General features: G+C 51.6%; 1 protein-coding gene and 1 pseudogene across 4 annotated transcripts in view; one reads left to right on the forward strand and one right to left on the reverse strand.

Moving 5' to 3' along the window:
• Positions 1-21,760, reverse strand: part of CHST11 (carbohydrate sulfotransferase 11) — a 285,984-nt gene that overhangs the window by 165,601 nt on the left and 98,623 nt on the right. Inside the window, exon 2 of one of the 4 annotated variants that reach the window (XM_060164729.1) lies at positions 12,948-13,060. The exons of the other annotated variants lie outside the window; for them this stretch is intronic. The gene's annotated coding sequence lies outside the window, so the exon portion shown is untranslated. The remainder of the gene's footprint in view (positions 1-12,947; positions 13,061-21,760) is intronic. 4 annotated transcript variants of the gene reach the window in all.
• LOC132528924 (prostacyclin synthase-like) lies at positions 8,435-10,930 on the forward strand (annotated as a pseudogene).

Here is a 21,760-nt window from a genome sequence, read left to right on the forward strand (position 1 = left end):
ACCCTGGGTCCAGCCCTTATTAAGAATAATAATGTGGGCTTCCCTGGTGGCGCAGTGGTTGAGAGTCCGCCTGCCGATGCAGGGGACACGACACGGGTTCGTGCCCCAGTCTGGGAAGATCCCACATGCCGTGGAGCGGCTGGGCCCGTGAGCCATGGCAGCTGAGCCTGCGCGTCCGGAGCCCGTGCTCTGCAACGGGAGAGGCCACAACAGTGAGAGGCCCGCGTACCGCAAAAAAAAAAAAAAAAAAAAAAAAGAATAATAATGTGAAAACATGTCAATGAGGTTTAAGTTACTTACTAAAAGTAATGGAACGCAGTTAACGTATCTGTCTGACACAGCTGGATCAAAATGTTGACATCAAAGTGTTCAAACACCACGGACTTCATTGACAGGAGGTAGAACAAAGTGGCTAAAGATGTCAGCCCTAAGGGTGGTAGAATACCTGCTTCAATCTCGGCTCCTACACTAGAGCCAGATGCGTGATCTTCTGCAAGTTCTGTGTCCCAGTTTTCTCACCGATAAGATGGGAACGAGAGAACTTGCCTTTTAAGATTAAGAGGATTACGTGAGATGAAAGCACCAACGTTGCCAACCATGATTCATGTCGTTTTCATGTTTTTTAACTTCTCTGAAACCAAGGGGCATCTTACAGTCATAGCCTTTTTCGATCGGATAGGATGATGATGATGGTGGGGACAATCCCTGACGCTCTCCACAGACCTGTGGGCCTTCCTTCATCCCCATCCCCATGCCTCATCTTAAAGTCCAAACCCCTGGAAGGAATGTGCCCCCCCTGCCTTTCTCCCTCCCTCTCTCCTTCTCGGTCTCCCCTGACCGCAAATTTAATGCTTTCTTTTCCAAGCCAAGATAAATATCCTCAAGTCCAAATGACACAGTGCCGCAGCATCAAAATGCCCTGTACCCTCTGAGGGTGACCCCAAAGAGAAGGCTCGCTCGGGTGCAGGCAGGAGGCTCCAGGATAAGCAGCCCCCTGAGATAGCCCGGTACCCAAGCCATTCATCACAACGCCAAGGTCCCTGAACCAGTGGCCTGAATAACACTGGAAGCCACCACACCCTGTGAGTGTCAGGGCAGAGTCGGGTAGCGGTCTTTAGCAGAACCAAGAAAGACCCCCTTATTATAAGACCCAACCCTCCTCCAAATAACTGCCTGGACTTCACTGCCAGAGGGTAGAGCAAAGTGGCTAAAGATGTTAGCCCTAAGGGTGATAGAATTTTTTTTAATTAATTTATTTATTTTACATTTATTTTTGGCTGTGTTGGGTCCTCGTTTCTGCGCGAGGGCTTTCTCCAGTTGCGGCGAGCGGGAGCCACTCTTCATCGCGGTGCGCGGGCCTCTCACTGTCGCGGCCTCTCCCATTGCAGAGCACAGGCTCCAGACACGCAGGCTCAGTAGTTGTGGCTCACAGGCCCAGCCACTCCGCGGCATGTGGCATCTTCCCGGACCGGGGCACGAACCCGTGTCCCCTGCACTGACAGGTGGATTCCTAACTACTGCGCCACCAGGGAAGCCCAGGGTGATAGAATTTTTGAGGCCAGAAATCCCAGACAGCGTCTCCAATGTTAAGCCACTAAATCAAATAACAACCAGCTTTCGAAACGTTTGAAAAACCACAACATCAAAAGCAACAAACAGGGGTAGAGTTTTCTCGATTATCAAGCTTTTCTCCCATAAACTTTGTTAAACCGTTGACACAGTTATGCTTGACATATATATGAATAGATATATACATACGCTGATATATAATACTAATACTCAAAAATATTAATAGATCATAGTGATTTCCCGGTGATCCTCCATCTGACCAAGTCTGAGGTTATTCCTCCAGCAGAAGGTCAAGGAGGTCAGCATCCTGGGAGCAGGACCCAAGTCCATAAGAGCGAGGATGCAGGAAGCATCTGCTTCTAAGAGGTTCTGATGGGAGAAGTAAGCTCCTGGATGTCCAAGGTCAAAGGCGAGTGACTTCACGGAGAGGGAAATCAGGACAGAAGTGGGAGGGCCACAGAAACAGAGGGAAAGCACTTTGGCCTTTCACTTCCTTCTGATCTCAATACACATCAACACACGCTTTTCACGATGAGCATAATTGAGCTTCAGGGTATTTGGAAACAGGCAGCCCAATGTCGAACTTAAACTTAAGTAATTAAACTTTGTAATTAAACATTTTTGTTTTAACATCCTGACCTTCACTATGCTGGCCCGTGCATGTAGTCAAAGCTTTTGGCTTTACTTTAGTCAAATCGAGAAACCAATTTTTAGTTTCAATTTTCTTTTATACTCTTGCTTAAGCCTAGACTCTTCCTTCTTGTTAACAGAAATCCCCAAAGATAGTTTATCCCCCAAATCTATAATGTATGGGGGAAAAGTCATAAATGATTTCTGACTTCAATCCCTTAATGAAATAACTGAAGGGCCGTGACAGCAAAAAGCAAATGGTTTTATTCAAAATTCAAGCCTTTTCTTCAAATGTCTATCGGAAATAAAAGGGACTGGGCTTCCCTGGTGGCGCAGCGGTTAAGAATCCGCCTGCCAATGCAGGGGACACGGGTTCAAGCCATGGTCCAGGAAGATCCCACACACCGCGGAACAGCTAAGCCCGTGCACCACAACGAGTGAGCCTGCACTCTAGAGCCCGCAAGCCACAACTACTGAGCCCGCGTGCTACAACTACTGAAGCCCACGCACCCTAGAGCCCATGCTCCGCAACAAGCCAAGCCTGCGTGCCACAACGAAGAGCAGCCCCTGCTCGATGCAACTAGAGAAAGCCCGCGCACAGCAACTAAGACCCAATGCAGCCAAAAATAAATAAATAAATGAAATTTTTAAAAAAGAAGAAATAAAAGGGACTGATTACCTAGGGTTGACCTTATGTGACCATTATCTGTGGTCTTCGATTACAAATAACCATTTGTAAATAACCATTCTTTGTGCCTCTCAATGATCACTGCCGGTGATAATTGAGGGTGTGGTGACCCAAGCCATTCAGAAGCAGTAGGTGATCCAAAACGTTGCTTCTGGTCAGCTGGGGCTGCTAAGCGGGCTCCTTGAACATTCAGCTTTTATCTCCAGTTACATTTGGCCTCAAAAGTTTCTCCAACGACCTTGTGTTTTGTGAGCATGGCAGCAGAATCGGGGTTGGGAGGGCAGGGATGCAGCCCAGGGGATTCACCAACACACTGGCAATCGGAAGTTACCTGTGTTGGAATGGACGTATTCTCCTGAAACTCCATTGGAGGTGAAAGAGTAAAACAGCCCATTCCTGACACGGAATGAATAACAATGAATACTTGTTTAGCTGTATGCCTATTCCAGTGGGCCCTCCACACGCATGCTCACTGCCTCTTGTTTTAAAAAGGAGAAATCCCCGATCAGAAAGGTTCAGTGATGTACTCACGGTCCCAAGATGAATCATGACGCCTCCATTCTATCAATGAGGAAATGGAGGCTTAGGGACATAAGTGACTTGCTCAGGGGCACAGAGCTCAGTGGTGGAACAGAGACTCAAACCCAGGTAATACAGGCCCAGGTTCAGTCTCATCCCTCTGCACAAAAGGTGCCTCCTTTATGGAAGTTTGTTTTAAAAAGGCGGGGGAGAGGGCTTCCCTGGTGGCGCAGTGGTTGAGAGTCCGCCTGCCAATGCAGGGGACACGGGTTCGTGCCCCGGTCCGGGAGGATCCCACATGCCGCGGAGCAGCTGGGCCCGTGAGTCATGGTCGAGCCTGCGCGTCCGAAGCCTGTGCTCCACAACGGGAGAGGCCACAACAGTGAGAGGCCCGCATACCACACACACAGAAAAAAAAAGGCGGGGGAGGGGTTGTGCATGGAAAGAAATATTCTTTGAGCATCCACACTGTCCTGGGACCACAGAGGTGAAAGAGAATAGATCAGCCCTCACTGAGCTTCAAGGCTCAATAGTGCCCTTTGTTGTTCTTCTAGCAACCTTCTCTGATTCTTTAAGGGTAACAAGAAAACAGAAGCATGTAATAAAGCCCCTTAATAGATACCCAGGCACCAACTCATGGCTTCTTCCTTATGTCAGAGACCATGTTAAATTCCTTTTTGTACCTCCTGCTTTGAGTGGGGTCAGTACAAAATAAGTCCTCCATAAACACAATATTTAGTCAATCAATTACTCTGATTTTGCAGCTGAGACGATTGTACATCACAAGAGCCCAGAACCTTCCTAGAAGTTTTTACTCAGGAATGTGAGGGGTCTGGCTCTCGAGCGATGGTTGGTGTCCAAACAATAGAGCCAGCTTTCCATGTCTCCTCAAGAACCCCTATCACAGAGGGCTCTGTTGAGTTCTTTGTGTAGCTTATATCTGAATCATTTCCCAGACTGAAAGGACAGTGACTAAATAACATCAGATGGGACTTCAGAATTCTGGGAAAGGATACGCCACGCCAGAAAGCTGATGACTCAATATTCCACTTTTCAAACCAGCTGTGCTGCCATCCTGGAAAGAGAGCCTCGGTGCCCAGGGCTCTCATCAGAACAGAGGCAGGGGGTTCCAAAACGTAATCAGGAAGATAAAGATCTTAGGAAAGAAACTGAAACGTCTGCCCAGGAGCAAAGATTGATTCTACCCGAGTACAGGAAAAGGCAATTGGAGAAGGCACATAATCTATAAATGATTTTGGAAAGACTTCTCATTCCAGGAAAACTTATCTTCAGGTTTTTTTTTTAATATTGCAAAGCCAACCAGTCAATGGAAGCCAGAGCTCAAGGACTAGAAAGGTCTGATGCAGCGGAAAGTCAGTGGGCTGGGGACCAGGAGGCCCGTGTTGGGCTGGGTTCCTAACTAGCAGGGTGACCTTGGGTAAGCACCCACCCCCTTTTCTGGGTCTCAATTTCCTCATCTTTAAATAAGGGGGGTGGGCTTCCCTGGTGGCACAGTGGGTTGAGAGTCCGCCTGTCGATGCGGGGGACACGGGTTCGTGCCCCGGTCTGGGAAGATCCCACGTGCCGCGGAGCGGCTGGGCCCGTGAGCCATGGCCGCTGAGCCTGCGCGTCCGGAGCCTGTGCTCCGCAACGGGAGAGGCCACAGCAGTGAGAGGCCCGTGTACGGCAAAAAAAAAAAAAAAAAAAAATAAGGGGGTTTACTCTATAGAAGTTCCCTTCCAGCTGCAAAATTCAATCCTTCTGTAACTCAGTGCACGTGCTGATCCAACGCCCTCCCCTCCACTGCTGTGAGGCTCACCAAATTCCATTGGCAACGTGCTCCACCACTGAACAAGCCAGCTTTTGTAGGCCTCCTCAGAGTGGTAACCACAGAAATGAACCCAAATGCACCAAAAAATGTAAATGGGTCGTGAGCGCTCTCCTACGTATGAAGTCAGCAGTGTGAAATTTATATCAAGATGGTCTACAGATCTTTCGTTGACACACGGTAAAAAAAAAAAAAAAAAAAAATCTCCTCTTAAATATAAAAAGGCCCATTTGTTTAGTTCTCAACTCAATCAGTCTTGAGTCGGCAGTATCTGAAACCCTAGTCCCAGTTGTGACCGTGGGTTGCCTCTTAGCGACACACACATAGGAGGGAAACTTGGATTCTTTACAGAGATAGCCTCTATTCTGCTGGGGAACTGGGGGAGGCAGGGGAAGTTGCCTTTGGCATCAACCAGCCCTTGGCATTGACCAGACAATGAACTCATCATCCTGCCTGGCCCAGAAATAGAAATTGAACGTTAAACATAGCTCACCAGCATCTCCTCCACCAGCATCTCAGACTGAGGTTAAGTGGCTCACAAGAAAGTCTGAAGCGGGGATGCTTACTTAATGCTTAAGAATTTACCCCATCACCCCAATAACCCCCGCTGCTCCACTGTCATCTGAAAGAAATTATTAAGCACCTAATGTGTACACAGCCCTTCCCTCCTAGACTGTTCCAAAAGGAGCCCTCTGGACTGGGCTGCATGCCCAACAACGTGAACGTACTTCATGCCACCGAACTGTACACCTAAAGATGGTTAAAATGGTCACTTTTACGATATGTATATTTTACCACAATTTTTTTAAAGATACCAAAAAAAAAAAAAAGACTTAGACTGCAGCCCCCAGACACACCTAATCATACTGATACAAAATAGAAACACTCAGCCAGCGAGCTATTTCCAGCCTGTCCCCAAAATGTCTGGGGCCGATGATAATAGCCTCTCCCCTGGCCAAAGTAACCACGAAATTTGTTTAAGCATCATGCCTAGAGCCTTAGAGGAAATCCAGAGCCATTTCCACCCTTCCCAAAGGGCTCAGTACTGAGACCTAGACTAGTGGTTCTCCAACCTGAACGCCCCTCAGGACTGCCTGGGGGGAGGTCAATGCAGATTCCAGGGTCCCATGACCAAGATCCTGATTCAACAGGCCTCTCTCAAAGCCCAGGAATGTGCCCTTTTAAAAATGTCCCAGGTGATTTGGAGGAACTTGGGGTGTATTAAAGGGTTGAGCAGGGGGTTAGGTGGACCGGATGCAGCCCTTACGTGGGCTTTAGAATCAGCCAAAGGGGTGTGGCCACGGGGACTGCCGCCAGCCCCTGCTCCCCAGTGAAGGCTGCTAGGGGCTCTTTCCCAACTTCAAGGAGGCCCTTGGCTTTGAATCCTTGAATAAGTCTGGGCAAAGGAGAGAGTGCGGTTCCACCACCTTCCCCACGGCTAGTGGACCTTCCGCCAGAACCAGAACACCCAGATTCCAGGCCCGACTCTCTTCCACACCCTTTTCATGACCATGCCTCAGTCTTCTCCCTCTGTAAAATGGGCCTGATAGTACCTGCCCTGGCTGACACCTCAGGCTGTTGCATGAGGGGTTCCAGGCCCTGTTCTCCCAACTGTGTGGCCTTGGGCTCTTTACATTTCACCTTCCATATCATTCAAAGGGGAATAAAAAGAGTACTAAGCGGGCTTCCCTGGTGGCGCAGTGGTTGAGAGTCCGCCTGCTGATGCAGGGGACACGGGTTCGTGCCCTGGTCCGGGAAGATCCCACATGCCACGGAGCGGCTGGGCCCATGAGCCACGGCCGCTGGGCCTGCACGTCCAGAGACTGTGCTCCGCAACGGAAGAGGCCACAACAGTGAGAGGCCCGCGTACCAGGAAAAAAAAAAAAAAGAGTACTAAGCTCACAGAGCTCTCATGGGGACTAAAGAGACTAATGCAAGAAAAACTCTCAACCCACTGGAACACAGACAAGGAGCACTTAAGAAATATTAACTATTATTGTATTTATTAATACGCTGCACTTGGGGGCACTTGGTAGGGAACAAATCTAAGAGATGACCGTTTTCACACTTTTATTATTTAAGAAAAGACTAGAACTTGTGCGTGCCACCCACCCTGTGATTACAAATCACGGCCCTTCGGCTTAGAGGTGACAAGCATGTCTCTGAGAAGCCAACCCTTTTATTTCAAAAGTGAGTTTCTCCACTCTCTATCGGAAAGGCCTCCAACCCTGCTGCTCCCGGAACGGCCTCCCTCAGAAGGGAGCCACGTGGGGACTCCGTGACTCAGGCAGGACGGTCTGCAGACTGCATTCCACCTCACCCACTGATGTCACCTTTCAGCCACACAGAACCACTCAGAGATCTCAGAAGACACCCAGGAATTTCTGTTCCTTCCTACGGTCAAGCTGTTCCTGCTTCCAGAACTTTCTATGCTTCAGCCAAGACCCTCTTCACCCAGATTGTCACTCGGGCTGCAGCTCAGTTGCCCCGCCTGAGGGAGGCCTTCTCCAGCATCCCTTTCATCCCATTATCCTGTGTGTCTTCCTTAGAGCACTGATCCCCCGACCTGAAGGGACCTCATCACAGTTCCCTTCCTCCTGAACGTCAAGCTCTAAGACACCCCCTGCCCGGCTCACGGCAACAACAGTGCCTGGCACACTGCAAAATACTTCATGCCTGAATCGTACATCTCAGCCAGGGCGAACATGGAACCCAGGTACCCTGAGACGGTCCCATTCATGCCTGTGGGCCTGGAGCCAAGTTTAAAAGCTCTTTCTTTCATTCTAACAAGTGGCTGGTTTGATGGTGAACCTGCTCTAATGAGAGGTGATACAGCCCAGGGGTTAGGAGCCTGGAAGTTCTAGAATCAGACCAACTTTGGTATCAGCCCCAAGCTGCCACTTCCTACCATGTTGTCCTCAGCAAGTCATGACTGTCTGATAAAACCATCCTCGGAGTATTTCAGAGAGACTGAAAGATAGCACGCATGTAGGCACCTGATACATGGCACGTGGTGGATAGTCAATAAATGTTGTTATGAATAATAATAACAGCATTTTTTCTCCTCTGAAGACAGAGGACCGAGTCCACCACCTACCCGTCGTGTGACCTTGGCCAATTTACCTACTACCCCTGCCATTTCTCATCTCTAAAGTGAGAAGACAGCGCTCCGCGGCCGCAGCCTGGTCGCCGGCCCTGCCATGTCCTGGGCCATGGTCTTTGGGCTTCTGGCTGTGCTGCTGCTGACCCGCCGGCGCACGCGGTGAGGAAGCAGGCGTAGGGAAGCAGTCACGCGGCCAGCGAGAAGCATGGCTGGGGTTTGAAGCCAGGAAGTGTGGTGCTGAAGTCAGGCTCATAACCATCCTGCCCTCCTGCCTCTTGTGCAAAAATCGCCGCTCCTGTGTCCCGTCTGTGGGCTCAGACCTGGAGTGGGAGAGGGCTGGGGCACACTGGTCTCCTCCAGCCCTGTGCTGTGCCAGCCCTTAAACGGAGCCTTCGGGAGAAGCCGGCTCACAGAGAGGCGACCTGGAGAGCCTTCGGGAGAAGCCGGCTCACAGAGAGGCGACCTGGAGAGCCTTCGGGAGAAGCCGGCTCACAGAGAGGCGACCTGGAGAGCCTTCGGGAGAAGCCGGCTCACAGAGAGGCGACCTGGAGAGCCTTCGGGAGAAGCCGGCTCACAGAGAGGCGACCTGGAGAGCCTTCGGGAGAAGCCGGCTCACAGAGAGGCGACCTGGAGAGCCTTCGGGAGAAGCCGGCTCACAGAGAGGCGACCTGGAGAGCCTTCGGGAGAAGCCGGCTCACAGAGAGGCGACCTGGAGAGCCTTCGGGAGAAGCCGGCTCACAGAGAGGCGACCTGGAGAGCCTTCGGGAGAAGCCGGCTCACAGAGAGGCGACCTGGAGAGCCTTCGGGAGAAGCCGGCTCACAGAGAGGCGACCGGGAGAGCCTTCGGGAGAAGCCGGCTCACAGAGAGGCGACCTGGAGAGCCTTCGGGAGAAGCCGGCTCACAGAGAGGCGACCTGGAGAGCCTTCGGGAGAAGCCGGCTCACAGAGAGGCGACCTGGAGAGCCTTCGGGAGAAGCCGGCTCACAGAGAGGCGACCTGGAGAGCCTTCGGGAGAAGCCGGCTCACAGAGAGGCGACCTGGAGAGCCTTCGGGAGAAGCCGGCTCACAGAGAGGCGACCTGGAGAGCCTCCGCCGGAGGGCAGTATCCCCTGGTTGGGCTATACTTTGGAGTTTGGAAAAGATGCTGCCAGCTTCCTCACTAGGATGAAGGGGAAGCACGGTGATATCTTTACTGTGCTGGTGGGGGGCAGGTATGCCACCGTCCTCCTGGACCCACACTCCTATGACACGGTGGTGTGGGAGCCTCGCACCAGGCTGGACTTCCACGCCTACGCCGTCTTCCTCATGGAGAGGATTTTTGACACACAGCTTCCGCATTACAGCCCCAGCGATGAAAAGTCCAAGAGGAAACCCACTCTCCTCCACAAGGAACTCCAGGCGCACACGGAAGCCGTGTATGCCAACCTCCACACTGCCCCGCTGGGTGACACCAGGGAAGCAGGCGGTGGCTGGCATGCGACGGGACCCCTCGAATTCTCCTACAGCTGCCCGCTCGGAGCCGCTGCCTGACTCTGCAGGGTGTCGAGGCAGCGCCCCACATCCGGGAAAGCCAGGCCCAGGACGGCATCCACTCAGCCAACGGCTTCCACGCCTTCCGCCAGCTCGACCTGCTGCGCCCCAAGCTGGCACGTGGCCCCCTGTCACTGGGGGATAGGGAGCAGGTGTGCAGGGTCCAAGGCCGCCTGTGGAAGCTGCCGTCCCCAGCCAGGCCGGCCACTCGGGCCCATCGGAGCAAATGGCTGGAGAGTTACCTGCTGCACCTGGAGGAGGCGGGCGTGTCGGAGCAGATGCAGGCGCGGGCTCTGGCGCTGCAGCTCCGGGCCACGCAGGGGAGCATGGGTCCCGCTGCCTCTGGCCCCTGCTCTTCCTCAAGAATCCCGAGGCCCTGCTGCTGTCCGTGGAGAGCTGGAGCCTATTCTCCTGCGAGTAGAGCAGCCCATTTCGCAGATGACCACCCTCCCACGGAAGGTTTTGGACAGCGTGCCTGTGCTGGACAGCGTGCTGAGGGCCTCAGGCTCACCGCTGCACCCTTCATCACCCGCGAGGTCGTGGCGGACCTGACCTTGCCCGTGGCAGATGGGCGGGAATTCACCCTGCGATGTGGCGACTGCCTCCTCCTCTTCCCCTTCCTGAGTCCCCAGAAGGACCCGGAGAACTACACAGCCCCAGAGGTATTTAAATACAACCGATTCCTGAACCCTGATGGATCAGAGAAGAAAGACTTTTACAAGGATGGGAAGCGACTGAAAAATTACAGCATGCCCTGGGGAGCGGGGCACAACCAGCGCCTGGGGAGGGGTTACGCCGTCAGCAGCACCAAACAATTCGTGTTCCTCGTGCTAGCAGCGCTTTGACCTGGAGCTGATCAGCCCGGACGTGGAGATGCCCGAGTCTGACCTCGGCAGGTACGGCTTCGGGCTGATGCAGCCGGAACGTGACGTGCCTGTCCGTTACCGCATCCAGCCTTGGGCTCGGGGGCAGATGGGACTCCACGCACCCAGCCTGCCCCGAGTGGCCCAACGTTCTGTGCCTGCGTTTGGCCTGGGTACAGAGCTTTGAACACCCAACGGTGCCAAGCATTATCCCTTCCCTACTGTTTTTCCTAGAAGGCTGTGTCTGGGGGAGGGGAAAGAAGGGGAGCGAAGAAAAGACACCAAAAGCTCTGCGGATTATCTGCTGCAAAGGTTAAGTTCCAAAATGAGGCTCTTTCCGCTCCCAGCTCCTCTCACCTTTATGATATCCACTAAAGCTAGGGCGGACGGGGCAAAACTAGGAGACCCCACTGCTCTGCCCCCAGCCCCCAAGGGCTGCCGTCCAAGGAAGGCCCTGACAGTCAAAGCAGATGCCGGCCATAAAAAGGCCATTTGGGGCCTAGCAGTGCATCTGTTGAAAGAAATTCTGTCCCCAAATTTTTATTAAACTACCTAAAGCCAAAAAATAAAAATAAAATAAAATGAGAAGGCTTCCTAAGCTCACAAGGTTGTTGTGAGGAGCAGATGAGATCATCTGGGTAAAGCACGGTGCCTCGTACATCCTGAGCGCTCGATAAACTGCAGCAATTAGGAACACCCATATTGTTGCCTTTCCTCCCCAAAGCATGAGCTCCTTGAGGGCAGGAACCCTGTGTACTCACTTCTCTATCCCTAACACTAAATGCCTGGCACATTTTTCTAGAAGGAAGGAAATGAGTGGGGGTTTTTTTGAGGTCACCCCACGCCCATCACCCTCCAGCTTGATTTCTGGTGTGAGAGAGTGGGTAGATGGGACACAGAGAAGTCGCGGAGCTTGGGTTGGTTGCACAGCGCCGCAAAGGTAGAAAGAGAATCTGCTGGAAGTGTGGAGGATCACAGATGGTAAAGCCCCCAGCTGCTCACACACCTACTAGTGGGAGAGGGAGGCTGGTAAATGTTACAAATGAGTCAACTTTCTCCTAGACAATAAGATCAACAAGGAAGACAGTGATGGGGAGAGGAACAAACAGGGTGAGAAGGAGAGAAACAGGCACCTGGGCTCTTGTGTAACTTAACCCTTTGGGAGGAAGGGGTGTGGTGAGGGGCACACGGGACTGGAAAGCCGTCGGTGGGGGGGACGGCAGGGGAGCCACCAATTTAATTTAGATCCTCCCCAATGGGCTGTATCACAGCCTGGCTCGCATGCTCATTTCATGCTCCTCTGACACAGATGGGAAGATCAAACCCAGGACGTGTCGGTTTTGTAGGTTATCAGATATGTCAAAACCGTTAACCGTTTCTGAATATAGCAATTTGGCAGAACGTGGAGCGGAGCTGCTCGGATGGCCAAGCGCGCTGACTGCAAAGGGTTTCCTTCGCAATCTTGTCCTCTTCTGCCAACTGTAAACTAAGATTATGAAGCAGGATCAACATGGCTACATGGAGTGTCGGCCTTCAAGAGGGAAAGCCAGGTGTTGGGGGCTCCCAGCACCGCATGGTCAACAGCATCACCCCAATACTACCTGCACCACCATCACCGACAATGCTGTAATTTATCCCCCAATGATCCACAAGTGGGAGAATAGATGGATAAGGTATAGCCTGGGTACCCTGGAGGCACCCAAAAAATGTGGTCCCTAAATACCTAGCCTGGAATCTCCCCACTTCATTATCTTCTAATCCCACACATAACACTTCAATTTTCAATCAATCCAGCATGTGCACTGTGCTCCCAAGTGCCTACGACGTGCTCAGCTACGAGGCAACAAGTTAGGAAGATTACAAAATGGAATCAGACATCCTCTGAGTTCTTCTCTAAATTTTAAAAGCAACTGCTCATGACAGAATATTGAGAACATAAGGGAGACTGGTTTTTTAAGTAAACTGCCCACAAATCCTAATGATTGCTCCTTTAAGTAAATTTGACAGGTTGTATTTGTCATGTGCTTTTTTCTTTTTTTCATTCAGAATATAAAACATTCTGAAAAATGAGGGGTCTCATAGACTGAGCTGTAGTAACTAATATGGCAACTCCCGGAGGGTTTTCTGTCCCTCTCTATCCCTAGAATTTCTTCCCCCCCAATCACCAAGTCAAGAAGTTTGCCTTATTTTGTTTTATAAACTAGTAGTTTTACTTACGTGTGCAGAATATGGAATCAAGACTACTGGGTTCCAATTCGGGCTCTGTCACATCCTGGCTCTATGACCTTAGACTGGTTACTGAATCTCCACCTGCCTCAATTTTCTCATCTCTAAAATGGGAATAATAGTAGTACTTCTCAGGACCGTTGTGGGTATTAATGAGCTATTATAAGAACACTTAAAAGAGTGCCTAGCACAGTTTTAAGTACTTACTTTATTAAGTACTTAATAAATGTAGCTATATACATAAAGCAGCAGCACTGCCTTTAAAAGTAGGTCATTAGCTTTTTAAGATCCCCTAGGGTGGGTTTCACCTTTTATAAGTAGAAAGGCAGTATAGAATACTGGTTAAGAGCACAAACTATAAAACCACACTGCCTGGGATTGAATCCCAGTTCTGCTTTTACTTGCTGTGTGATCCTGGCTGTTACTTAACCTCTCTGAGATTTAGTTTCTGTAAAATGGAACTAATATTGCCTTCACGCTTAAGTGAATACAAACACATAGTAAGTAATAACAAAGCATGACCGTTTGCGGCTGTCACTGTATTTCTAGGGGAGGTCCCCACAGCAACAAAGAGTCACGTTCGTAAAACGTCAAGATGACATTCAAAGTCCCAGGAAGCAACTAGGTAACCAGCCATTAGCCACTCTCACCCCATCTTAGCTCTGTTCAAAGTTGCTAACGTACAGATCATTAGTGAAGGCGTAGCAAGCAGAATTCAATTAAAATCGGCCCCGCTTGCTGCTCCAGGTCCCTCCATCCCCATCCTGCAGCAGGACTGAGCGCTAAGGGGGACAGACAGCAGGGCTGATGCACAGACAGTGGGAGGGGCCCACTGGCGCGGTACCTTTGGCTGTTGCATGGCAACGGGAGCTGCCAAGACAGAAGAGCATCAGTAAACTGCAAAGAGAGAGGAAAGCCTGGCTCCTGCATGCAGTCAGCATCAAAGCATCCGTGAGGCTGGAAGGCAAGGAGACCCCAGCCCTAAATAGCAGCCCTGGTGACGGGGCCCAGCCCAAGCCTGTGAATCCTGGTGTGGAAAGGAACAGACACACCAGTCCTTCCCTATAGTGACCTGCCCTGGGGAGCCACAAATGCATGGACCAGCCTAGCCTCTAAACCTTCCACACAGCTCAGGGTGGGCCTGGAACCCCTCTCCATACCTCAGGAAGGGAGTCAGATCCGCAAGAGAGCTCGTGCCCAACTGGAGCTTGGGAATGTCTCACTGAGGACAGAACCACAGAACCTAAGACGGTGTATCTCAGCAGGAATGTAACTAGAGGTGCTGCAGGCTGTCAGGAGAGGGAAAGTTTCCCGGAGAAGGAAGGTGGATATTAAAAGAGGAGGCAGGGAAATAAGGGCAGTGACACAAGTCCCACGCACCCAAGGAACACCTTTCTACCCAAAGAGAAACTCACCATTTAAAACAAACCTTTCTCTGCCTTTCAGAAAAGGATTGAATTTTCTGCCAGACCTGATTGAAGCTCAAAGGTATTTTGTAACTGCACTTCCCTGCCTATCTAAAGATGTCCCGACTTGTCAGTCACCCTCAATCTCAGATGCATTTCGCCTGTTCCACAAAATGTGGTCCATCTGACCCACGAGGCTCAATTTCCTGAAGATTCTTGCAGCTTTAATGTGGCTGACCGAAGCGGCTACGATATTTTACTGGAGTGATGGTACACTTGATTCTTCAGAGACGTCAGCAAATTTTGCCTCTGGTGAATCGGTCCTGATGGAGAACCTCAGATTTGAAGAACTAGGGGGAGAAGTTTTATGTATATATTACTATACACACACACACACACACATCCATGTGTGTTTATACATTATGAAAGCTGCTTATATAAACTTTATATGAGTATAAACTTCACGTGTGCATGAACATTTGTGTGTGTGTGTATGTTTCAGCCCACCTAACAAGAAGATCTGCCTTGAGCTGGATATGTAAGGCTCCGGGTCTCAATTTCTATAACTGCAAAGGCATGGGGTTTCTCAGTCTTGGACACTGTGGGGCGAGGTTCCCAAGGCTCTATTCTAGTTCAGTGTGGAGAAAAGTGCTAGGATCCACTGGTGATGTCTGCTGTGGTCACACTACGGAGAGATGGGAGGTGTGTTTGCTGGTACCTGGATCAGCTCAAAGGACCCTCCTGATAGATGATTTTCAGGATCTTAGAACTGAGTCCCAAACAGAGGTTTCTTTTAGAATCTCTAAAGGCCTATTAGCTCAAACACTCTGAGCACTGAGTTATAAAGGCCACACTCATGGGTTCAAAGCCATCCCCTTGCTGCAAATAGAGAAAAAAATGCTGTTTGTGTTGGGAAGATCCCTCCCAAACCCACTCCTACAAGCTCCCTGTGAGCACAGGCCCCCAAGGTGGGGTCACAAGTTTCTCCTCCACTGGGACCCGGTGGGACAGGGGAATGGTTTCCCAGCATTTCTGCACAGCTGCTGAGCCACAATAATAACTTCTGTGAGGGTCTAAAATGATTTCCACTATGAGCACCTTTCACTTTATAGAAAGACCCCCACTGCCCTCAATGCAACTAAGGAAGAAGAGAAAGGCGACACAAGTGACAATAATGATGTCTATGGATTTTGAGACAGACCTTGGGAGAGGCAACGGAGAAAGAATAATTTACGGGGACCCTGAAGCCTCATGACCTGTCTGTGCGGGACATTCTAGATTCCCATCGAGCAGTGACACCGAGGCCCAGAGTCGTGATGTTTAACTCCATGGGACGGGCACACAGCCAGCGAATGGCTTCCAAGCCCTGTCCTTTCCACGCTGTAGTAACACAGACTAGACACCTCTAGGGGCTGCAGTGGGGCAGGGCCGGAGGATCTGGAATGTTGACAGGCCCTAGGAAGTGAAGACAAAGAGGCTGTGGGGCTTCCCTGGTGGCTCAGTGGTTGAGAGTCCGCCTGCCGATGCAGGGGACACGGGTTCGTGCCCCGGTCCGGGAGGATCCCACATGCCGCAGAGCGGCTGGGCCCGTGAGCCATGGCCGCTGAGCCTGCGCGTGCAGAGCCTGTGCTCCGCAACGGGAGAGGCCACAGCAGTGAGAGGCCCGTGTAACGAGAAAAAAAAAAAAAGAGGATGCACAAGGAAGCGAGAACGTAGTTTCCACATGGCCGATCCCATGGCTCAGAGAAACTCCGTAAACATAGTCTGCGTGTTTCCATCCCAACTTCTCAGCCTCCGTTTCCGTTTCCCTCCAGCTTGCCCGGCTGAGAGAGATGCGACGGCTGCTGAAGACAGAACACTATGTTCTGCTCCTTTACCTCTGAAAAGATCTGGAGACCAGCCCAATCTCAAGGGACCACTGACAAGAACAAGAAATCACCAAGTGCAGAATGCCCTCATTAGTCAGGCTTCTAACCGCCGCTGGGTGATGTCAGGACCACACGGTTCCTCCCCTGGGCCCTGGCATCCTCACGCGTTCATATCTCCCCACCCCTGCCACGCTGCCTGCAGACTCCTAGAATACCAAGTATCAGTCCAATACAGAAAGCAATTTACTAATGTCCTAAAAAATATGGGGACTGCACAAGGTGGTCTCTGGAGTCTCTTCCAGGATGGCAGTTCAGAGATGGCTGTAGCTGGTTCTGACTTTTATCACTATGTGCAGCCAGGAACCTTCAAGTCCCACCATCAGAGTCCCCTGGAGGTAAAAGGCAAATGTCTTATTGGGGGGAAAAAATAGTACTTTGGCAAATGATCATGGAGTCTCATCTTGGACAGACTTGGGGAGAAAAAAAGAGATATGATGGGGAGTGAATGTGGAAAGGAAACTAGGCTCTGAAAGCCTTGAGCAGTCAGGGACGACCAGAACAACGGCATAAAAATAGCAGTTACGTTTCCTGCACACCTGCTACACGCTGGGCACAGCGACTCAGACTCCTATCATAAGCACTATCTCATTTAATCCTCTGTTATCCCTGCTTTATAGGTAAGAAACGGAGACACCAGGAGATTCAGTGACTTGCCCAAAGCAACACGCTGTTCACCCATTCCTTCAACATCGATGTATTTCACACATGGCTCCAGGCACTGCACCAGATCGGGAGTCACAGAGTGGCTGGGCTGGGATCCAAGCCTAAGCATCCGGATGCTAGATTTAATCCCCCAGATGGACCAATCCGCAAAGGGGAACGCTGTGATGCCGAACCACGCAGACGCACGCAGGAGGCCCACCGGGGGAACCCAGGCCCCAGCCCACTTTGGGGTGTGCCGCCCGTCGGAGCTGCAGGGAGAAGGGCAGGCTGGAGGGAGCCTGAGTCCTGCGGGACAGAGCTTCTAGAAGGCAGAAGCCGAGTCTGCCTTGTCCTTGGTGCCGCGCCTCAGTGTCTCCCCGTAGCAGGATCTCAAATAACTGTTCTTGAGAACATACGGCACCCATGGGGCCACCCCACAAAGCCGTTTCTACCAATGGATTCTATTCTGTGCAGACAACGTGGAAGACTGCCAGGAAATGCCCAGGGTCATCCTCTGCGTCAACAGACTTCCTGGAAATGAAGCCAACCTTGACCTTTAAGAGCCTGCATGATCTACCCTTGCGGAGCTCTCCCGCTCCACTCCAGCCACCATTCCCCTAACCTGCCAAGCTCATCCCCACCTCTGGGCTTTCATCCTTGGTGTTCCCTCTGCCACCAACACTCTTCCCTTAGAATTTCACCTGGCTCACCCCTTCACATCCCTTTAGTGCCTACCCAAAAGTCACCTCTTCAGAGAGGCCCTCCTCAACCATCCCTTCCAAAATAGCTTTCCCACTCTGCTCCCTAACCCTGCTTGAATGGGGTCCCTCATCACCCCAAATCACGTCAGTTACCACACGTGTTCATTCATGGATAGTCTGTCTTGCCCACAGGAATGGAGGCTCCGGGAGAGCAGGCTGTGTCTGTTTCGTTCGCTGCTCTTATCTCTAGAGCCTGGAAGGGAGGCTGGCACCAGCAGGTGCTCAGTAAGTATTTGCAAAATGCCTTGGACACATTAATCTGTATCCACCGACCTTTATTGTATACTCACTACATAAGGCTCTGAGCATACAGAGATTTAAACACAAGCAAGACAATGTTCCTATCCCTGCATTCACAGCTGAGAGAGGCAGATGCTAGAGGGAGGTGTCCCAGTCGAGCAGTGCTAGAGAGGGAGCCAACGGTGTTCTGGGAGCACCGCCCCACCCCACTGCGTGACACCGAGGAACCGCAAGCCCTGACTCCCAGTGGGGGGACCCAAACCTGTGTGACATAAGCTCTGCCCTCAGATGCACAGCCTTGTCCACTTACAGGAGACAAGGGTTCCGCACGGACCCCCGACGGAAAATCGAACCGCAGCGTTTCTTTATGCCGGGCAGGTGAGGATTCTGCTTCAAAAGCAGTCACCTACACAGAAGCTTAAAACTATTTAAAAATTTTTTCCATTTTTAAACTGACATTACTAGTTTCTATTTTTTAAACTGAGATATAACATTCGTTTCAGGTGTACAGCATACGGATTCGATATTTTTCTATGTTGCAAAATGATCACCGCAATAAGTCAACATCCATCCAGTCACAGATATTTTTTCTTGTGATGAGAACTTTGAAAATCTACTCTCTCAGCAACTGTCAAACATGCAATACAGCACTGTCAGCTACAGTCGCCATGCTATTCACGACATCCCCATGACTTACTTGTGTTTTAACTAGAAGCCTGTAGCTTTAGAGTCCCTTCACTCATTTCACCTACCGCCCACCCCCGCCTCTGACAACCAGTTAAAACCATTTCTGGGGACTTCTCTGGTGGTCCGGTGGTTAAGACTCCGAGCTCCCAATGCAGGGGGCCCGGGGTCGATCCCTGGTCAGGGAACTAGATCCCGCATGCGTGCCGCAACTAAGACCCAGAGCAGCCGAAACAAAACAAAAACTAGATAACGTCAATTAAATTTTAATTAAAAAAAAAATTTCTGAGAAGTCTCTAAGGTCTCTACTCGAGGTGCTCCCGGTGCCTGAGGGCTTCGGATGAAGAGTCTCTGTCTGAAGGGAGAGAAGGAGGACAGCACAACAGAATTAATTTTATACCCGTGGGGAGGGGAGTTGAGGAACTGGGGGACAAGCATGACAGCCCCCAGTTTGCAGGTGAAGGGACTGGGGGCTCAGTTTCCAGAAGTCTCCTTTGTCTCCAGTTACAAACAAATGCAAAGGCTTCAAGGGCCTGGGAAGCCCCTCTGTCTTCGGGCCTACGGGCTGGGCCGGCGGGGCGGCGCCTCTTCCTTTTTTATTTACGAAGGCTGCTGACAAAGGTGAAAGGCAGAGGGAGGCGCTCTGTGAAAGCGGAGACTGAAATATTGATGAGGGACAGTAATTGCATGTCCCGAGACAGGAGGACAGGCCCTGCCGCTGCCCTGCTGGGGAAAGGTTCTCCGGGCTCATCAAAGCACTCAGCTCAGCTCTGGGCCTCAGTATCAGCCGTCCTCACCCCTGAAACGCCCTCTACATCCTCCCCCAAGTCAAGACCCCCTCCCCCACGAAGCCTCCTCTGATTGCCGCAGCCTGCACTGGTTCAGAATCACAGAAACCTCGGAATGTTAGAGCCGGAAGGCATCTTTCAGATGAACCAGGCCAGGTCCCACATTCTCTGGGAGATGAATCCGAGGTCCACGAGGTGGAGTGGCCAGGCTTCCACGCCTCTCTCGCGTGCTATTCCTCCCGTCGTGCTCTCTGCTCCTACCAGGGCAAGTCCACCCTCCTCGACTAACTCCTTCAAATCACCCAACAGACACTCCCTCCTCTCCTGCCCTTTGCCTTCAAGATCGAGCCCTGCCCACCTGGCCACCTCAATTCCCAGGCACCCCCCACCCCTCCTCTCTCGCCCTTCCATCCACGCCTGGGTTCAGGCCCTGCTCGTCTCTCCCTGAGGGGTTTTACAGAAGACTCGTGATGGCCCCAGATCACACTCTTCTTGTCCTCGTCCCATGCATCCTCCTTCCGGCGCTCACCACGCCCACCTGACCATCCACACCCACACTCCATGCCCCCCACCCTGCCCAGTGCCTAGTCCAGAACTAAGTCCGAAGTCCTCAGCAGGGTCCAAAAGCCCTCGTGAGCTGGCCTCTCCAGCTTCAGGCGTCCCAGCTATGCGTGAGCCCTACGCCCCCACCCCCCGCTTTCTGCCTATTCTCGCCTTAAAGGCATCCCCACAATTGTGGGTTCAGCTGTGTCCCCCAAAAAGATCGGTCCAAATCCTAACCGCCAGGTGCCTATCTGTGAATGTGACCTGACTTAGAAGCCCTTTTTGCTTCCCTCTTATGATCTTTTCGCCGGGGGGCAATGGAAAGGGGGGGCGGGCTTTGAAATCAAACCTGGCTCCCAGTCCCAGCTCCATCACTTCCCAGCTGAGTCACCTGGGCCAGGTCCCTTGAGCTCTCGGAGCCTCAGTTTCCTTCTGTAAAATGGGGCACCACGTCATCCCCGGTATTATTGATAATGTACGTAACTATCTTGCATAGGCAGAAGAGTCAGGAAAGCCTCAGCTGGTATTACTACCATTCCTATTCCTGGGAGGTCTTTCTTGTCCTTCCAGAGCTCATCCCAGGATTGCATTCCACCTCTGTCAAGTGTTCCAGGGTCTGCCTCTGGGAGCACTTCCCCCACTCCCTGGCTCAGTAACCCCTTCTCCAAGAGGGCAGGGCTCCTCTCCCGCCCCTCGGGCTGTGAGAGGGCCCAGAGCCCCTGCCCAAGGAGCAGCAGGGAGGCTGGACCTCCCCGGAGACTTCCTTTGTGAGCCAGCCAAGCACCCAACCTGTTGCTTTTGAGGACAGTCCCCCTGCGGGCTCCATCTGCCTCGGGGAGGAGCTGTTTAATGGAGCGAGAGTTGGCTCCTGGGAAGACAATGCATTTTAACGATTCTGGACACAGCAATCAGACAGAAGCCTACCTATCAGGCAAGGTCAGGAGGGGCTTCAAAATCATGCAGCCCAACCTCCACCGGGGCCCAGGGCGGCTGGGCTGTGGTCCCACAGCTGGTTAGTAGCAGTTAGTCCCTAAACCAGGACCCACTGTGGCTCTGAGTTCTGAGACTCTGAGCAACGTCTTTTATACAAGTTAAAAATATGCAGAGGAAGACAGGAAGTGAGGGGGAAAGAGGAAAAGGGAAAGGTGTGTGCCTCTAGTCTAGAAAACCAGCAAGACTTCTCCCTGGGTTATTCTAGGTTCGTGGAATTTAACCCACAAGTCTAAAAAGTGAAAACCCTATTACCAAAATATATTTCCTGCTCCTGGGGTCAAGTCCTCCTTACCCTACTAATCTGCACTGCCCATGCTTCCCACTCTTCCCAGAGGTACTCCTTTCTGGGGGTGGGGGGCGGCCTCCAGAAAAAGGGAGGGACGATGACCCTGATGTAGTGAGATCAAAGGAACAGGGTCCCCTGGCCTCCTCCGGGGAGCAAGCCACAAGGTGAGCAGAACCTCAGTTACTACCCCTCCCTGATGTGGCTGGGATGGGAATTGCCTAGGCTACGTGCTTGGCATTTACCAAACACGCTGAGGGTGAACCTGAGAAGGCCCCATAGTGACACTGAACAGTGTTGAATAAACAAAGGAATGATGACTGAGTGAGTAGCGCCAATGAATGAAATAGACAGTTCTGATCACAAGCATGGAAACTGGTTTTCCAATAGCTCAGTAACTCGCCTCCCCACCCACCCCAGTGCAGCCTCAGGTCCCTCTTTCCCGTAATTCTGGATGGGAGAATGATGCCAATGTCATTAACTGGCTCAGGGTCTACAGTTCTGGGCTTGGCGCAAACCACTGTGAACCCTAAGGG

This window comes from Lagenorhynchus albirostris, chromosome 11 (genome assembly GCF_949774975.1).
Source record: "Lagenorhynchus albirostris chromosome 11, mLagAlb1.1, whole genome shotgun sequence".
Classification (NCBI taxonomy): Eukaryota; Metazoa; Chordata; class Mammalia; order Artiodactyla; family Delphinidae; genus Lagenorhynchus; species Lagenorhynchus albirostris.